The sequence below is a fragment of the Pelophylax lessonae genome (genome assembly GCF_965119305.1).
Source record: "Pelophylax lessonae genome assembly, chromosome: 8".
In the NCBI taxonomy this organism is placed as follows: Eukaryota; Metazoa; Chordata; class Amphibia; order Anura; family Ranidae; genus Pelophylax; species Pelophylax lessonae.
In genome coordinates this window covers 137,806,482-137,826,763 of record NC_138775.1, presented here as the reverse complement: position 1 = coordinate 137,826,763, position 20,282 = coordinate 137,806,482, and positions in this window count along the sequence as shown.

The following is a 20,282-nucleotide window of genomic DNA, read 5'->3' as shown; positions in this document are numbered from 1 at the left end:
ACATCCCTTCTGAGGACTGGTGACCAGAACTGGACCGAATACTCCAGATGAGGTCGGACCAGAGTTTTATAAAGTGGAAGGATTATAGTTTTATCTCTGGAATACATCCCTTTCTTTATGCATGCTAATATTCTGCTAGCCTTGGCAGCTGCCGCTTGACATTGCATGCTGTTGCCTAGTCTATCATCAACCAAGACTCCCAGATCCTTCTCCATTTTTGATTCTCCCAAGGGTTCCCCTCCTAACGTGTATTGTGCTTTTATGTTTCTAGTCCCCAAGTGTAAAACCTTACATTTCTCCACGTTAAACCTCATTTGCCATGTCTTTGCCCACTCCGTTATTTTGTCCAGGTCATTCTGTAGGATATCTGCTTCATGCTGTGCTGTTATTGTCCTGCCTAATTTTGTGTCATCTGCAAAAACTGATATTGAACTACTGATCCCGTCCTCAATGCTGTTTATGAATAAATTGAACAAGGTTGGTCCTAGGACTGAGCCTTGGGGGACCCCGCTTACTACCTCAGACCAGTCTGAGTATGTGCTGTTTATTACCACCCTTTGGATACGCCCTTTTAGCCAGTTCCGTATCCAAGAGCAAACCCTGCTGTCGATACCTGCAGACCTTATTTTATAAATTAAGCGCTTATGGGGAACTGTATAAAACGCCTTAGCAAAATCTAGGTACACCACATCCACTGGTCTGCCCCTATCTAGCTCACAGCTCACCTCCTCGTAGAATGTTAAGAGATTGGTTTGACAAGAACGCCCATTTGTAAACCCGTGCTGGTTACTACTGATGATGCTGTTGTTCTTAGCAAACTCTACGATATAGTCCCTTATCATCCCCTCCAGAAGTTTACATACTACTGATGTCAGACTGACAGACCTATAGTTTCCCGGTATATGCCTCTGACCCTTTTTGAATATCGGAATCACGTTAGCTTTCCTCCACTCCCCTGGTACATCTCCTGTCCTAATACTGTCCGCAAAGATCAGGAACAGTGGTCTGGATATAACCTTACTGAGTTCCTTGAGTACTCTCGGATGTACGCCATCCGGGCCTGGTGATTTGTTTGTGTTGAGTTTATCCAGCCTTTCCCTGATTTCCCCCTCTGTTAGCCATAGTGGCAAGTCCTGTGTATTACTACTAACTATACAGTCATGGTCAGTGTACCCCTCCGATTCCTGTGTAAAGACTGATGAGAAAAAGGCATTCAGTACGGTTGCTTTTTCAGTGTCCTCTGTACCCATCCTCCCATCATTGTTAATTATGTGTGCAATATGCTCTGCCCTAGTTTTTTTGCTGTTGATATACTTAAAGAATTTCTTTGGGTTTTTTTTGCTATCCTCCGCTATTTGTCTCTCAAAGTCTATTTTAGCCATCTTGATTTTGTGTTTACACTTCCTATTTGCCTCCTTGTATTGGTCGAAAGCCAATACTGTGCCCTCTGATTTATATTTCCTGAAGGCCAATTTTTTTCCCCTAATAAGTTTTTTAACGCTCCGGTTTAGCCAGCCAGGTTTGGCTTTGTCCCTTCTAAATTTATTTCCCATAGGAATGCACTGCAAGATGCCTTTGCTTAATATGTTCCTAAAGCATTCCCATTTTTCCTCTGTGGTCAGTGATCCCAGGGTTTGGTCCCAGTTTACCCTTTCCATCAACAAGTACAATTTTGGAAAGTTTGCCCTTCTGAAGTTAAGGGTTCTTATGTTCCCCACTTGCCTTGCTATATTGTTATTTACGCTAAATGTGATCATCCTGTGATCGCTAGAGCCCAGGTTGTCCTGGACTCCTACCTCCGAGATTAGGTCTGGGTCATTAGTGATCAATAGATCCAGGATTGTGTTTTCTCTGGTAGGGGAATCCACCAACTGTGACATGTAATTATCATTGTCGACTGGTTTATTAAGTAGAGCATTTCCTCTCCTTTTCTGGTAAACTCCTGCAGACCGGCCACACCGACACCTCTTCCCCAGGCTCCATGTTGGTGGGCGGACAGGAAGCCATTGGGGCTTTGGGCTGACTTCAGCTGCAATGACCATCACCCAGTGCATGACCTTGTTCAGTGCCAGGATCTCAGCTCACTTCCGCTGTGTGAAGATTCACCGGTATGTGTGTGTGTGTGGGGGGGGGGGGGTGACAGTGGCTCTAGACACAACATCCACTGGGGATGAGGAGGTGACAGAAGAATGTGCCACCGGTCCTGGCTGCACCCTAGGCGACTGCCTAGTGGTAGCACTAGCCCTGGTTGTTAAGATTGGTGGGGTCCAGTGAGGGCTTTTTAAGTATGGGGATGACTAGTGCATGTTTTAGAGAGTTGGGGGAAGATGCCAAAATAAAGGGAGATTGAAGATGTGAGTTAGAGTGTAGAATAGAGCCAGAGAGGGTGGTCTATAGGACTGTACTCCTAGCTGGTTCTTATCCTAACTATTCCATTCTAGCCACACCCTCAGAACACCTTTTCGGGCAGAATTTTGCTTTTCATGAATAGAAGTGTTTTCTATTGCTATTTCTGTCCCAGCCATCCCAGTGTGCTTATATCTCATATGTAGAAGCTTTGAAATTTGTGTTTGAAAATGTGTTTTACTTACATCACTTTCTGTAAGTCATGTGGCATCAAGGAAGCTTTGAACTACATCAGCTACGTAGTACAAGGGCCTGTCTGATGTGATACAAACTGAATTGATTGTTCAGGTGTGTCCTATATCATAGTTCTTGTAAATCTAAAGGAAATTGTACAGAGTTTCTACAATCAGATTGCAAAGCGTATGGCTAGCTTTATTTAGGTACATAGGAGGAAGTGGATGGGGACATTCCGCTGTCAGGCTCAGTTCCTACCTTGGTGTAGCAGGAACTTCCCATTCCTGCTTGCATTTTGTGAGTGTTTGTAGAAACTCCAGTTTTTAGAGGAGTGTGGTGTGGTTTTTACAGTGCTTTTTGCAGAGTGTTTTTAAAAGGCAAAGCGTGTATTTTCTGTGCAGTTTGTCATGCGTTTGGAAACACACAATTGAGAATGGAGCCTCAATGTTCTTATGTAAACAAACTAATTTCCCTTTCAGGCCCCATTCACACCTACTGTAGTGGAAGTGCATGTGTTTTGGCTAGCTTTTCACATGACATGCCTAGGGCAGCCCATTGATTTCAATGTGCTTCCTTACATGTGGCAAAGTAGCTCATAGGATATTTTGGCGTGTTTTGTACTGTGCATTTTGCTGAGTTGGTCACTCGGTTTTTCACGTGGCGAAATGTGTTGTTATTATTAATTATTATGATATAGGATTTATATAGCGCTGACAGTTTTTGCAGAGCTTTACAACTTGAGGGTAGACAGTACAAATACAATACATTTCAATACAGTAGGTATCAGAGGGCCCTGCTCGTCAGAGCTTACAGTTTAAGAGGGAGGGTCAAGAGATACAAGAGGTAATAACTGTGGGGGCTGACGGAGAAAATAAAAGTACAGTTGTTAGGTTGTTGCCAGATAGGTTTCTCTGAAGAGATATGTTTTCAGGGATCGTCTGAAAGTGGACAAAGTAAGAGATAGTCGGACAGATTGGGGTAGAGCATTCCACAGGATGGGAGAGGCTCGGGAGAAGTCCTGGAGGCGAGCATGGGAAGAGGTTACAAGATAGCTAGAGAGCAGGAAGTCCTGGGAGGAAAGAAGAGAATGAGTTGGTTGGTATTGTGAGACCAGGTAAGTGATGTAGCTGGGCGCTAAGTTATGGATTGCAAACCGCTCTGTGTCTGCTACCCCTCTTTGCCAATCCCTCCATTGGCTGCCACTCAACCAACAAATTAAATTCAAGTTACATAGTTACATAGTTAGTGAGGTTGAAAAAAGACATCAGTCCATCCAGTTCAACCTATGATGTGTGTGTGTGTTTGCTTTTAACCGTACATTGTATACCCCTGTATGTTGTGGTCTTTAAGGTGTCCATCCAATAGTTTTTTGAAACTATCAATGCTCCCCGCTGATACGACTGCTTGTGGAAGAGAATTCCACATCCTTACCGCTCTTACAGTGAAGAACCCCTTACGCACTTTAAGGTTAAACCGCCTTTCCTCAAGTTTTAGTGAGTGGCCACGTGTCTTATTGTATCTCCTTTCTCTGAATAGTTTGTTCCTTATGCTAGGGTCACCAGTACAGTATTTGTACATTGATATCATATCCCCCCTCAATCGTCTCTTCTCCAGAGAGAATAGGTTCAGTGCTTGTAGTCTTTCCTCATAGCTGATGTCCTCCATTCCCCTAATTATTTTTGTTGCCCTTCTCTGGACTTTCTCCAGTTCCAGCACATCCTTCCTGAGGACCGGTGCCCAGAACTGGACAGCATACTCCAGATGTGGCCGGACCAGAGTCTTGTAGAGTGGAAGAATAATCTCTTTATTTCTGGAGTGAATCCCCTTTTTATACAACCCAGTATTCTGTTGGCTTTGCTTGCGGCGGCTTGGCATTGCATGCCACTGCCAAAACCTGTTGTCTACCAGTACCCCCAGGTCCTTTTCCATCCTAGACTCACCCAGAGGTTCCCCCCCTAGTGAGTAGCTTGCTTTCTGGTTTCTGGCCCCCAAGTGCATTACTTTACATTTTTCTACATTAAACCTCATCTGCCATGTAGTTGCCCACCCCGTTATTTTGTTCAGGTCTGCTTGCAAGATTTCCACATCCTGCATAGAAGATATTGGCATGCCTAATTTAGTATCATCTGCAAATACTGAGATTGTACTAGATATCCCCTCCTCTAGATCATTTATGAATAAATTAAACAGGATTGGTCCCAGGACAGAACCCTGGGGGACCCCACTTTCCACACCCGCCCAATCCCAGTACTCCCCATTAATCACCACCCTCTGTACTCTCCCCTGGAGCCAGTTCTCTATCCAGGTACTCACCTTATGGTCCATACCTACCTTCCTTAGTTTGTACAGTAAGCGTTTGTGGGGAACGGTGTCAAAGGCCTTTGCAAAGTCCAGATACACCACATCCACAGGCTTACCTTTATCTAAGTGGCAGCTCACTTCATCGTAGAAGGTTAATAGATTGGTTTGGCACGAACGATTTTTCATGAATCCATGCTGATTACTACTTATAATACCGTTTTCATTACTAAAGTCTTGTATGTGGTCCCTTATCATCCCCTCCAAAATTTTGCAGACTACAGATGTTAGGCTGACCGGCCTATAGTTACCCGGGATATATCTCGGCCCCTTTTTAAATATTGGTACCACGTTGGCTTTTTTCCAATCAGCTGGCACCATACCCGTCTGTAAACTATCCTTAAAGATCAAGAATAATGGTCTGGCAATCACCTGGCTGAGCTCATTAAGAACCCTTGGGTGCAAGCCATCCGGTCCCGGGGATTTATTTGTGTTAAGTTTCTCTAGTTTAGCTCTAAGTCTATCCTCTGTTAGCCATTTCGGCACTTCCTGAGGTGTATTATTTAGTTCGGCCTTACAAGCGGGGTTCGTGAAGCCCCCCGATTCCTTTGTGAAGACTGAAGAAAAGAAATTATTTAACACTTCCGCCTTTTCTCTGTCCTCTGTGGCCATTTTTCCTTTATCATCTTTTATGGGGCCAATGTGCTCTGGCCTCGCTTTCCTACTGTTTATATACTTAAAGAACTTCTTGGGGTTCTTTTTACTCTCCTCCACTATATGTCTCTCGTGTTCTATTTTAGCCGCCCTGATTTCGTCTTTACATTTCTTATTACACTCTTTGTAGTGCTTAAATGCTGCCAATGACCCCTCAGTCTTGTATTTTTTGAAGGCCTTTTCTTTAGCTCTAATATACATTTTTATGTTGGAGTTTAGCCACCCAGGGTTTAGTTTTGCTCTTTTAAATTTATTTCCCTGGGGAATGCACTGTTACTAACCATAGTTTACAAAAAAAAAAAGACACAGAGTGGTTTGCAAGGTGGATGAGCCTGGCAGCAGCGTTCATGATGGACTGAAGGGGGGATAGCCTTTTTAATGTAAGCCAATGAGAAGGGAGTTGCAGCAATTGAGACGAGAGATGACCAGGGAGTGGATTAGAAGCTTTGTGGTATCATTGGTTAGGAAGGGGTGTATCTTGGAGATGTTGCGGAGGTTGAGGCAGCATGCTTTGGACAGTGACTGGATGTGTGGCCGAAAGGATAGTTCAGAGTCCAGGATTATGTCTAGGACAATGGCATGGGTGGACGGGTTGATAGTTGCACCGTTGATGTTGACGAAGAAATCAGGGGAAGAGGAACGTGGGAGAGGAAATATCATTAGCTTGGTTTTGGATAGGTTGAGTTTGAGGAAGTGATGTGATATACAGGCTGATATGTCTGTTAGTAAGCTGGTGATGTGTGAGGAGGCTGATGGAGTGAGCTGAGGGTGGAGAGATAGATTTGGGTGTCATCAGCATAGAGATGGTATTGAAAGCCATGAGAGGCAATCAGCTGACCCAGGGAGGAGGTGTAGATTGAGAAAAGGAGCAGTCCAAGAACAGAACCTTGGGGGGACCCCAACAGAGAAAAGAAGAGGAGAGGTAGTAGAGGTGTAAGTAGCACTGAAGGTGCGTTGGGATAGGTAGGATGAGAACCAGTGAAGAGTATAGTCACATGGGCCATGGGAATGGAGTTTTTTGAGGAGGAGGTGGTCTACTGTGTCAAAGGCATCAGAGAGGTCCAGAAGGAGTAGTTCAGAATAGTGTCCATTGGTGTTAGTAGGTCGCTTGCGAGTTTAAGGAGAGCAGTTTCAGTGGAATGTTGAGGGCGACATCCGGACTGAAGGGGATCAAGAAGATTGTTCTTAGTCAGATGGTCGCTCAGTCAGTTGTAGACCAATCGTTCAAGGAGTTTGGAGGAGAAGGGGCGTAAGGAGATGGGGCGTAGATTGTGAAGATTGGTGGGATGCAGTGAAGGGTTTTTAAGGATGGGAGTGACTAGCGTATGTTTTAAAGAATTAGGGAAGATGCCAGAAAAGGAGAGGTTGAAGATTTAGAGATGAGTTAGAGAACGTAGAATAGAGTCAGAGGGTGAGCGTTAAATTTGCGAGGGAGCAGGTGGTTAGATGGGTGTTAGATAAAAGTCATGAAACCTCATTAATACTAGCAGGGTGGAACAAGGGAAGTAATGATTGTACCTGTGGATATGGGTTGTTAAGTGGGGGAGGTTTCTGCACATTGGAGATCTCCTTGTATAAGAGGGAATTGTATCGATCATATTTTTGAAGTGATTGGCGATCTCCTGGGCAGTGAGTGAGAGGGCGGAGTTGGTGGAGGACAGAGTAGAGAGTTAAAGGTAGAGCAGAGATGATGGGGACTAGATGAGAATGTTTGGATAAGCGTGATAAAATAGGTTTGCTTGGCAGTGAGGAGGCAGGAATAGTATTTTAGGAGGGCAGATTTATTTTGGTTGAATTCTTACAGGGACTTAGTCTTACGCCAAAGGCGCTCAAGACCACAGCTGCGTTTTCTGAGACTTCTGGTGTCATCTGTTAGCCAGGGTTATAGCGATCGGAGCCAAATTCTGCGTGTAGTGAGGGGAGCGAGCTTGTACACGGAGGATGATAGAGAGCTGTTATAGATTGACAGGTTGGGGCATGACAGGGGTGAGATTTTGTCATATAGATGGTCAGCAGCAGAGTAGAGCATAGAAGGGTTGAGGTGGCGAAGGTTTCCACGGGTAACTATTAGGCGGTTGGAGGGAGAGGAGGTGGAAGACAGGGAGAGTGCAAAACTAATAAGGTGGTGATCAGAGAGTGGGAGAGATTTGTTGGAGAGGTTGCATGGAGTGCATAGATAGGAGAAGACAAGATCAAGGGTGTTGCCAGTAGAGTGTGTAGGAGCCTGTATCTATTGCTTCAGGTCAAGAGATGAGGTTAGACTGAGAAGTTTAGAAGCAGTATTCGTATTAGCATTAATAGAGATGTTGAAGTCCCCAAGAATGATTGTGGGGATTTCAGAAGAGAGAAAGTAGGGTATCCAGGCAGAGAAGTCATCAAGGAAGGTTGATATTGGTCCAGGGGCCCGTAGATGACAGCGATTCTTAAAGAAACAGGAGAAAATAGACAAATGCAATACACCTCAAAAGAGGAGACTGTCAGAGAGGGAGGCTGGCGAAGTACCTGATATGTACCTGCTGTATGGGGCTAGGATTCCCACTCCACCTCCCTTCCATCCACTTGGTCTAGGGGAGTGAGTCCAGAGAAGGCCGCCATAGGAGAGGGAAGCAGGAGACATAGTATCGGAATTATGAAGCCATGTTTCAGTGAAGGTGAGTAGGTTAAAGGAATTTGTGATGAAGAGGTCGTTGAGGGAGGTGAGTTTGTTACAGACAGAGCAGGCGTTCCAGAGGGCACAGGAAAAGGGGATGCTGGTATTGGGAAGAAGAGGAATGGAGACTAGGTTCTGCGGGTTGCGACTGCTGGCAGAGGGTGTAGGGCGGTGGGAGCGTAGTGAAAAGCCAAATGGAGGCCCTGGGTTTGGGGATATGTCACCAGAAGGAAGGAGAAGGGTGAGGGAGATAATGTGGGAGTGCGATTTATATGAAGGGACATGCCCCAGAGTCCTGGAGGTTTTCTCAGTATGTATATGTAAAATTAGCAAGAGTTGGTAGGAGCAATAATAGAGAGAGGACAGAAGACGGGGTGAAATATATGAGCTGTGGGGTGGAGAAGAGGGGTGAAGGAGAGTGAGTTTGAGAAGAGAGGACACAACTGTCAGCAGGAGTGGTAGAGAGTGCTTGATAAGGAGTGTGCAAAGAGCTGACTGAATAGAGAGACGAGGTCACCTGGAGCCTGTTTGGTGCTTGTTGGCGTAGTTTGCTGTGTATGCTCGCCTCCTGCAATCGCTGAAGTGCAGAGCTTGAAGTGCATATCAATTGTAGAAAGAATCACTTAGAGAAAGAAGACTTCAGGAAAGATGCCCTGCAACATGCTCCCCCCTTAAGGGTGCACTAAATTTATACGGGTGGGGGTGGAAATTGGTTAATTAATCATGAGTGGATATAGAGATGCCTAACAGAGTGGACCTTTCACTTCTAAATTCAGACTAGTAAGGGGCAAGAATGACTATAAAGATAAGGCCTACTCATAAAGCTTTGTAAGACACTTCAGAACAAAAACATCATGGTAATGCACACAGGGCAAAAAAAAAAGGCCACATACTAAAAAGCACAGAGAGCGTAAACGGGTTCCTGGTGGATGTCTTTTAGCAGCTTACACATACCAAAAAACAAAGATACACAGAGTGTTTGCTTATAAGTTTGGTGTGCCGTTAACAATTAATGGCACCGAATAAGCAACAAGTTAGTTTTAGGTATGCAAAAAGGTGGCTATAGATTTACTAAAGTCATTATAGGACACCTCATCTATCCAATTACTCTGTATACAATCAGGGGGGCCCTTACACTACATATTTGACAGTAGATCTAAAGGAGATTGTATAATGATTGGGGAGTTTTACAGAACCCAGGACATACTTCTGTTTTCAAAACTACAGCTCTGATCCACATAGGCCATTATCAGTTCGTTCAGCTCCTGCACACACTCCCAAATGAACAATCTATGTAAGGTAGAAAAAATAAAAACTGATGGCTGTGCATTTAGTAGGGACAGTGATCACCAATTGATTGGATAAGAAAGCCATGCATCTGAGGTGGTGGGTGGGAGCCAGCCATCTCCTGGAAGTGGAAAACAGATGCACGTGTTTGTTGTGCTAATGAACTCAGCTGGTGCAGTCCTTCCTGTGTCTTAACAGTTTTCACATCCTAAGATTTGTCCGGGAAGTAATGCAGAATTTTTCTTTATACAACAAGCTGGGTAAAGGCTGTGTAGGATAACTAGAAAGCTTTTTATTTTCTGCAAATGAAGTACATTAATGCTATATTGGTACATACAGGAACTGGAGTTTAGAGGGGAAAAAAAAAAGAAGGAAGGAGTTACCCATGAAGTAAAGCGCAATTCCACTTTTTGAGACAAACCATCCCTTCTGCGTGAGCAATGTACATTGCAAGCATTTTAACCTCCCTGGCGGTCTGATTACGACAGGATTTCTGTGCTAAAAGCGGTACATTCTTTTGCATGGAAATCTGTTTTACATTTTAAAACTCACCTTCCCCTGCGACCCTCCGCCGTCCTCCCGCTGTGTGCTCGGTCGATGCCGGCACCTGTCTTCCGGTTCCCTTTCCTGCGAGCGTTGTGATGTAGGGGGGTGGAACCGGCGGCAATTTAAAAATACTAAATGACATAATACAAAGTTGTGATCCTAACAGATTACACTGTATCATGCCATTTTACCACAGGATTGCACCTGGTGACTTTTCCAGTGCCCCGCTTGTGCTTTTCCAGTTCTTCATGCCTGGAAAATTGAGAACGACCAAGCGTTCTTTTTGCACAAAAGCGCTTTTAGACGAACTGGAAAACAGCGACAGTGAAACGGAGTTACTTGAAGAACTGAGCGATAGTGATTAGTGGGAAAATTCATCATCAGGTACAGAAAGCAATGACAGCGACGATTCTGATGTCTTTCTGGCACATAGCTCCATTGGAAATTCTGAAGAATCATTTGATATACTTCCCAAATTCCACAAGCTATGTGCCAGAAGGAGACATCAGAATCATCGCTGGTAAATTTTCCCACGAATCGCTATCGCTCAGTTCAAGCAACTCCGTTTCGCTGTCTTCCAGTTAGTCTAAAAGCGCTTTTGCGCAAAAAGAATGCTTTTTGGACACCATGGTCATTCAAAATTTTCCAGGCACAAAGCACAGGCAGGGCACTGGAAAAGTCACCAGGTGCAATCCTGTGCTGAAATGGCATGATACAGTGTAATCCATTAGGATCACAGCTCTGTATCATGTAATTTGTGTATTTACACTTTTGAATTTGCCACAGGTTCCACCCCTCTGGGTCGCAACTCTCGCAGGCAAGGGAACCAGAAGGCAATGGCTGGCAATTGTGTGGAGAGACTGAGGAGGGCGTGAGAGCGCAGGGAAGGTAAGTAACATTCTGGGGTAATCCCAAATGTGGCTCGGGGTTACTGCTTTTGGAACTAAAAGTTAACCCTAAGCCACACTCGGGAATACCACTAAGGAGGTTAACAAACTGCTGTAGATTCCTACCTGTTTCTTCTCTGAAGAAAAAGCGGTTTCATTATGTCAATATGCAGAGTGGATGTGAATGGGAGCTACTTTTTCATTATTATTAGGTAATGCACTTGCAGTGTTCTAAAGTGGAAAGTTGCAGTCTTTACCCCTTTAGAATTGATTAACCCTTTGGTAGTATCTCACAAAAAAATTTGATTTCTGTTGCACAGGATGCCTAGAATCCAACTAGTATCTTAGTACAGACTTCTGGGAAAATCAGTAAGCCAATTACACAAGCAGGAATTTTAATTTCTAGGGCATTCTATACACCAACTCTACAGAAGGCCTCAACTTGCCATACTGCATTGAATTTTACACAAAATGACAGGGTTGCAGATTAAAAAGGAAATTATATTTTTTAATAGTCAATTACAATATGGCTTGTAAAGCAACTGTTCATGCAATTTCATTTTTTTTTTAATTACTATTATTTCCCCTCATGAAAATTTAATTTCCTTTGAGGAGTGAGGAGTTCCGTGATGCACAGTGGTCCAAGCCATCTGTGTCAGGCCCCCAGGATTGTTAGATTGTACAGTGGCAAGGGTCCCAACACCACTGCCCTTGTCTTTCTGATTTACCATACTAGGTAGAGAGTGAGGATTTTCCCACAAGGGTACTCAAAAAAAAGTGCACCCAATTTAAATAGAGGTGGTGCAGCTCACTAGGGTCAAATGGGGCAGTAATGCACACAACAGGTTCCTCTAAGTAAATGGCAAAAAAACCTAACATAGCTAGTAGTGGTCCTAGCACTAGCAGGCAGCTCCATCAAGTACACTTTAGTGGCTATTTGCCAGGGACATGCTGCAATTTAGCACATAGTCAAATGCAGCGGAATACTTGATCCTGTATTCTAGCCTCCCGGTATTCGGTATTTAACAGTAAATTCTTTGTGCACTGATCACTGTAATAATGGGGTGGATTCACAAAGTTATATAAAATGGCAAATAAAATGTGGTTAAATACTGCATGCGATAAATCAGTTGTGCAAGTTCAGTTCACAAAGAATTTACTGTTAAATACCGAATGCGGTATTTGTTCGATTTAGTACTCATTACCACATTATTTAATGCGGTAATTTATCGAATTGAGCTGGTTGCTAAGGAGCGGACCGGCATCTGTCAAACAGCCTTGGACTGAAAAAACCAAATTATATACACTTACTGGGATTTTTTTTTTTTTTACCAAAAATATAAAGCAGAATACATATTAGCTTAAATTTATGAAGAAAATTAGATTTTTGACTTACCGTAAAATCCATTACACTGATGTTCATTGATGGACACAGATCCTGATATTCATAATCATTGGGACGTCCCAAAGCAGTTAAACTTAACCACTTAAGCCCCGGAGGATTTGGCTGCTAAACGACCAGAGGGTATTTTGCGATTCGGCACTGCGTGACTTTAACGGACAATTGCGCGGTCGTGCGACGCTGTACCTAAACGAATTTGGCGTCCTTTTTTTCCCACAAACAGAGCTTTCTTTTGGCGGTATTTGATCACCTGTGCGATTTTTTGATCACGCGCTATAAACAAAAAAAGAGCGTAAATTTTGCAAAAATAGCAATATTTTTCCCTTTTTTTTATATGAAATTCCCCCCAAAAAAAATGTAAAAATCAAAATTTTTTAATATTTTCGGCCAATTTGTTTTATGCTACCTATGTTTGGTAAAAAAAATCGCAAAAAGCGTATTTTGATTGGTTTGCGCAAAAGTTATTGCGTTTACTAACAAAGAGAAAGATTTTTGTCATTTTTGTTGTTTTTTTTTTTTAACGCGTAATGGCGACGATCTGCGATTTTTTTTGCGGTACTGCGACATTGCGGCGGACAGATCGGACCCTTGACTGACATTTTTGACACTTTTGGGGTTACCAGTGACATTTCTACAGTAATCAGTGCTATATATATGCACTGTTACTGTAAAAATACACTGGTAGTGAAGGGGTTAACTTTATTTGAGAGGGAGGGGCTGTGTGTGTCCCTAGGGGCGTGATTCTAACTGTGATTGGCTGTGGCTTCAACTGTATGCAGAGTGATCAATGGATCTACATAGTAGATCCATGTGATCATCTCTCATACAGAGAGGAGAATGACAGGCAGCTTGTTTACACAAGCTGCCTGACTTTCTCCCTCTCCCCCGCCGATCGCAGAGTGGCCGGCGGCGATCGGGTCCGCCGGTCACACGCGCGGGGGGGTCCGTGACCACGCGGGAGCGCGCCTCCGGCGGCGCGCGCTCCCTAAGCCCTCACAGGCGAGCGACGTAGACCTACGTCACTTTGCCTGTGAGGGGCTGACCGCCGCCGTAGATAGTCGTGCGGCGGTCGGCAAGTGGTTAAGGGGTGGGTCCAACAAAAAAAATTCCCAAGGCTAAATATTAGGAAACAGGAGCTCACCCAAACAACTGGAGCCCACATGAAAAAACAACACACCCTCAAAGAGGATCAGGTCCTCTTAAACAGCAGCCTGCAAAACCTTGTGGCCAAAAGAAGCATCCGCTTTGTAAAAGTGTGCACCGATGATCAGGTGGCCACCTTGCAAACCTGCGTCACTGATTACGGAAAGCCCAGGAGGCACTAAGCGCCCTGGTAGAGTGCCCCATAACAGGGAAAGGAGGAACCTGACCCCTGATGGAATAGGCCTGAACCACGATCTGTCTGATCCATCTGGAAATGTTCAAAGAGGAAGTGCACAACTCTTTGAGGTCCATCCGTGAGAACAAAGAGTTGACTTCCTTAAAGACTCCGTAGGTGCCAGGTACACCCTTATTGCCCGAACCACAGCCAAGGCATGCAAAGCAATTTACTTTGCATGTTTAGGCCTGGGGCACAGGGAAGGCAACACAAGCTCTTTATTCAAATAAAAATCAGAGACAACCTTTGGAAGGAACGACAGACAGAGGTGAAGAACCACTTTATCCCTGTGAATCACCAGGTAAGGTGAACAGGATAACGCCGCCAGTTCCGACTTCCTGCGTGCAGAGGTGATAGCCACTAAAAAGGTCACAATCTGGGACAGCGTAAGCAGGGCAATCTCCCTAATATTTTCAAAGGGAGGCTTATGTAGAGCTAAAAGCACCAAATTAAAATCCCAAGGCAGCAACAGAGCCCACACTGGAGGAACCAAAATGTCAGACGCCCTGAAAAAAGGTGCACACCAGGGAGTGCCTAAAGGTCATTGAAAGAAGACTGCCAAACCAGACACCCGGCCCTTAATGGTATTCAAGTCCAATTTCTGCTCAACCCCCCAGTTGAAGGAAGGTCAAGATCCAAGCCACCGAGGAGCAAGGAGGAACCCCAGGAGACTCACACCACGCAATGTACGTCTTCCACGTACAATGGTAGATCTTCCTAGAAGTAGATTTCCTAGCTTTCAACAGTGTAGGAATCACCAACTCCGATAAACCCCCTATCCTTCAGCAACTGGCATTCAACAGTCAAGCCGTCAAAGCCAGCGACTAAAGCAGGATGGTCGATCGGTCCTTAGGGACAGCAGATTCCCCGAGATGAAGCTGCCAAGGAACATTGGCGACCTGCCTCACCAGATCGGCAAACCGAGCCCGGCGAGGCCAGTCCGGAGCCACTAAGATGACCGGAATTCCTTCTGCCTTGAACCTTCATAGAAGTCTTGGCAGAAGCTTGAGAGGAGGGAAAACGTAAATCAGATGATACTGACCCCACAGGTCCACCAGTGTGTCTGTGGCATCTGCCAGAGGATCCCTTGACTGAGCCACAAACCTCTGCACCCGTTGAGCCAAGATGCCAACAGGTCCACCTTAGGAGTGCCCCACTGGAGACACAGCTGATGAAACTGTTCCAGATGGGACCACTCCATGGACCAACACCTGCCGACTGAGGTAATCCGGCTGCCGATTTTCCACCCCGGGAATGTGTACGGCAAAGAGGGCTGCAACTAACCATTCTGCTCACCTTAGAATCCCAGTTACCTCCAGAGCCACCAAGACACTTCTTGCGCCCCCTTGGTGTGACATAAGTCACGGCCATGGCATTGTCTGAGTGAATGCGCACTGGACAACCCTGAAGACGATCTGTCCAAGGATCCAGACACAGTCTGATCACTCAGAGTTCCAAGACATTGATCGGGAGTCTGGACTCTTCCAGCGTTCAGATCCCCTGAGCAGAATGCTTGTCGAGGATCCTCTCCAGCCGGACAGGCTGGCATTTGTGATGACCACTGTCCAATACAAGGAGTGGAAGGAATTTCCCAGCCAGAGAATGAAGCCACTTATCAGGGACTCCTTTGAGCCCCGACTCACCTGTATGTTTGTCCAGAGACTGCAGGGTCTGGTCCCGTGTGGTCAGAATTTCCCTTTGCAGGGACCTAGTCGGGAACTGTGCAAACGAAACTGCCTCAAAAAGGTAGACACTATTAGGCCCAGGACTCGCATGAAATTCCGGAGGGATGACCATTTGTTGGACAGCAGGAGGTGAATTGCAGCATGCGATTTTTGGAGTTTGGCCAGAGGAAGGAGCACTCTGGTTCTGTCTACAAAGCTGGACTACCTGGGCCTGACTCAGCCTTAGCCAGAGTAGACTTCTGAAATTTAAGAATCCAGCCAAATGCCTGCAGAGTTCGTATTCTGAGCTCCAGGTTCTCCACCAGGGCAGAGAGAGACTCCGCTCGCAGAAAGAGATCATCCAAGTAGCCCAGTACCATGATCCCCCATTGGTGTAGCAAAGCTAGCACTGGAGCTAACACTTTTGAAAACCCGAGGAGCAGATGCGAGACTAAAGAGTAATGCTACAAACTGATAATGCTCCTTTCCCACAGCAAAGCAGAGAAAATACTGGTGACTGGCACATATTGGAATGTGACGGTAGGCATCCTTGATATCGATACAGGCGAGGATATCCTCCTGATGCAGGGATGCCACCACTGTTCAAATGGACTATTCTGAACCGGCACAAAGCATTCCCAGGATTGTACAAACTTTGCCTTCCTTCCTGGTAGCTGAACAGGTTTGAGTAAAAACCCTGAAAATGTTCCGAGGTCAGAACCAAGACAACCACCCCTTAAAGGAACAGGTCTTAGACCACCCAAAAACAGGCCCTGTAAGTGGTCTGGGGAACAAACCTTGGCAGGAGACAAGACCGAAACTCGATCTTGGAGCCAGACTGAATGACTTAGTGGACCCACTTGCCTTGCACCCAGGAAGTTCACGTGTGCAAAAACCAGCAAAGCGGTCCCCCCACCCCCAATACGGGTGAGGGCGCACTTTCATGCACGGATCTAGAGAAGCACAATCTTGGCCTGCCAGACCAGTTACGTTTGAATCCTCCAGAGGAGGCCCTGAAAGGTTTTGAGACCTTGTCATTGGACCCTGAGGGATGAAAAAAAAAACTTAGGAGCTGAGAAGGAAGGCCCACGTCTACAAGGTTCCTTGCCCTAAGTAGCCTGCGAAGGAAAAGTACTCTCTCCCCCCCCCCCCCCCGCGAGACCTTAAATTAGGTCATCCAGGGTAGCACCAAACTGGCGATCTCCTTGAAAAGGTAGATCAGCCAAGGTCTTTTTCTAAATCTGATCCACAGACCAGCACTTGAGCCAAAAGACACGCCTGAAGGACCACTGCCAAAACAGAGGTATCACAGAAAAACTGCAGCCCCTGAACCAGCTGGTCTGCCAGCTCGGCAAAGGCAGTGGGGAGCTGTTCCCTCCTCCAGGTCACGGTGTAGGAGCTTAGCTCACTCGGTCAGAGTTTGTGACGTTACGGCAATGGTGTATCCTGGCCTCACTGCCGTCCAGCCAGAGTGTACATAGTGCAGGCCACAGCCTCCACCTGCTGGTCAGCCAGATCCTTAAAGGCCAGGGACTCTTCAACCAGAACCAAGGTTGCCTTGTTTAACCTGGAAACCGGAAGGTCCACCACCGGTGGCACAGTCCACTTCTTAAGAAGGGACCCTCATAGGGGTAACACCTAGTAAAGTGCTTTGGCACCCCACAGGGACGCTTTGGTCGTCCCCGCTATTTAGCGACAATTCTGTCAAAATAGGCAGGGAAAGGAAACACCTTTGCTGCTCTGGGTGGCTTGTGAGTGCCAAAGGGCACCTGCGCCTCCATCACAGCTTCAGTTGCATCCTCCATCTACAGGGTCTCACGCACCGATACAATCAGTGCATCCAATAGCACCTTTTCATGCGTGGTCACAGACGTGGAGAAATCATCTTCACTATCAGCAGATTCCAGGTGCGTGACTGCAGACCCAGCAAGGTAACCCACGACCATGGCAGCCGAATCAGACTCTGGATCTGATTGGGGGGCAGGCTTTTTGCTATCCCGTTGCCCACAAGACACCTCCACCCGGGGACTTCAGAACTGCCACTCGTGTATTGATGGATGGATGGTTGGGACCTGGAGGGCCCTGTAGCCTCAGAGAGGGGGGGGGGAAATCAGGTGATGAAATGTGCTCCAAAGACTCCATGAGTCACCAGAGGGACCCCAGGAAAAGTGTAAAACACTGCTAAGGGACAACCCCCACCGCACTGGCAGCACCACCTGGTCACCAGGCACAAAGCCATCCTCAGCAGGCTCATCACCCAAGGAAACAGGCACCAGGAAATTTTCACTACACGTGTGGCAAAATGGAAGTAAAATTATCCAGGAGTCAGCACCAACCCCCCCTCCGCACAATTGATCGTCTGATCACCCCAGCCCCCATCACAAGAAAGTGGCTAGACCACCCAAATAGCCCCAGCGTGGGGGGCAGGATAAGGAACTTGGCAAGGGGGGGTAGCTGTGGGAAAGAGGGGAACCCAGGGGTCCAACCGTCCCAAAGGAGGGGCCCACATCCACCCCAAAACCCTCCAGGGGGAGAGGGGGTACAGCTACTCACCATACCAGGAATCAGACGGGCACCGCTCCACACAAAACCCCTCTCCAACAAAATGGGGGGCTGTCAGCCAGGAGGAATGCTGCGGCTTGGGCCAAGATCCAGTCGTATGTGACCTCACAAGGCATTTAACTCGCAGGCCAGCCCGCGTCCAGTGAGTCATGGCCGACCTAGCGCAGAGCTGAGGCCTGCGCGCACTCACTGGCCAGACTAGGGTGACTACTGGATGTAGATTATCCAGCCTATCGCCCAGTCTGGCAGTTGATTGATCCCACAAGAAAAAAAAAAATTCTATCTAAAAAATTCTGCCAGGACCAAAGATACCAGCAAGGAAATAATTCCTTACTCCTGACTAGGCAGAAAAAAAAAAACTGAATGGCTATAGCAGAGGAGTATACCCCCTGGGACTGCCCATGGGTGTAGCCAGAATTATTTTCTGCCTTGTTCCCTACTCCTGTAGGGGGCAGTATAACCCAATAGTTATGAATATCAGGAGCTGGGTCCGTCAATGAACAAAAGAAATTTGATTTTACATTTTTTTTTATTGGATGCGTTTTAGAGCAAAAATGTTTTTTTTTTCCAGAATTGTTGGTTTCTTTGTGTATAGCGCAAAAAAAAAAGCGCAGAGGTAATCAAAAAACCACCAAAAGAAACCTATTTGTTGGAAAGGGCCATCAATTTTATTTGGGTACTGTGTCTCATGACAGCGCAATTGTCAGCTACAGTAACAGTACTGTATTGCCAAAAATGGCCTCTTGCTAACCGGTCTGTATTGAATTCATTGATAGTGGCAGGAGAGAGACAGTTTGTTTCCAAGCCATCAAATCCAGAGGAGCATGCACAACCAGTTTAATTTAGGCTCAGTATCAAGACTCAGAAGGTAGTAGAGAATAACGCACTTTCCACTTTAGTAGCCCCTTTTGTTTTGGCTGTAAAAGAGGCAATTGACAAGGAGGAAGATCCTTGCAGATGATGCAGACTATACAACTTTGATAAAACACCTGCTCTTGTTTACAAAAAGGTATGATATGGGGAAATCAATAAAGCAAAACATTAGGTGTATGTTACCCCAGCTTAAAAACTAAAACCAGGCCTGGTAGTGCCAGAGATAAAGTGGGCCTAAAACCCCCGTAAAAAAACCTGAAGAATCAACCCTAGTCAGAAATCAAGATTGCTTCCTGCCATACTTTCCAGTCAAATCTGGCATCCGGTGAGACAGGTATATAAACTTTCTAAAACTTGGTAAAGGTGTAACCTGATAACCAGCTAGACACCTTGCAGACCTAATCAACAGAAGCACGAAAAGCCCAGGATATGCTCAGCATCCTGGAGAAATGCACAATAACCAGGAACAGAGCCTAATGGTCTCAAAGAGCATAGGCCTGGATAACTTCCCAATCCAACTGGAAATGGTGAAAGATGAGGCAGTTTGACCTTAATCCATCCACTGGTGGAGAAAAAAAAAAAAAAAAAAAAAGACTGCAAGAACTGAATTCTGTATTGCAGATGGGGAATTTGGCCACCGCCGGAGGGCCACACCTTAGGTGTGCTTTTAGTTTTTAAATTGGACCTAGCATCCTGCTCTTTAGGGTGGCGGTATCAAACCCATACATAAGCAAGTTTGGCTGTGTCCTTCATTGAATAGCTAAAAGTAACTTATTCTTTTTGCATCCCTTCCTTTGTGTGAACCTACTTGGTGATCCTGCCAGTCCCCCAGATTTCCTATTCCAAACTGATCATGCCTGACATTGAAGTAAATCTGTGCCAGCGTGGACAGTTTGGCTTTTTGCATTCTAATTGGGGGCACAGCTTGCCTGTAATCCAATGGCCAGACTTCAGCTGACACATTCCTCTTCACTGGGAAGATCAGTGTACTGCTGTTACTGTGCCTCCTACTGATACGCCCATCCCATCACTGCATTTCTGTGTATTTTTTTTTTTTTTTTACACTAGACTGTGCTTGATTCGAACTGCTGCTACGGCCATGAGCCCCCTTACAATATAAAAAAAATTATTATATATATATATATATATATATATATATATATATATATATATAAAAAAAAGTGCACACACTTTGCATTTCTATTTTAAACTAAATGGGATGCTTTACAAATTAAGGGTATGCTTTAAGTATTTGGAAAACTATTTTTCAGTTTCTGCCACAACTATTGCATACATTTTAAGGTCACTACTGCACAAACAACAATTACCTTCAAAGTAGGGATGCACAGAAATGAAATTCTTGGCCGAAGCCGAATAATAATAAAATGTTTGGCCGAAGGCCGAATACCGAACGCGGTGTTTTGCATTTTTTGCATTTTTT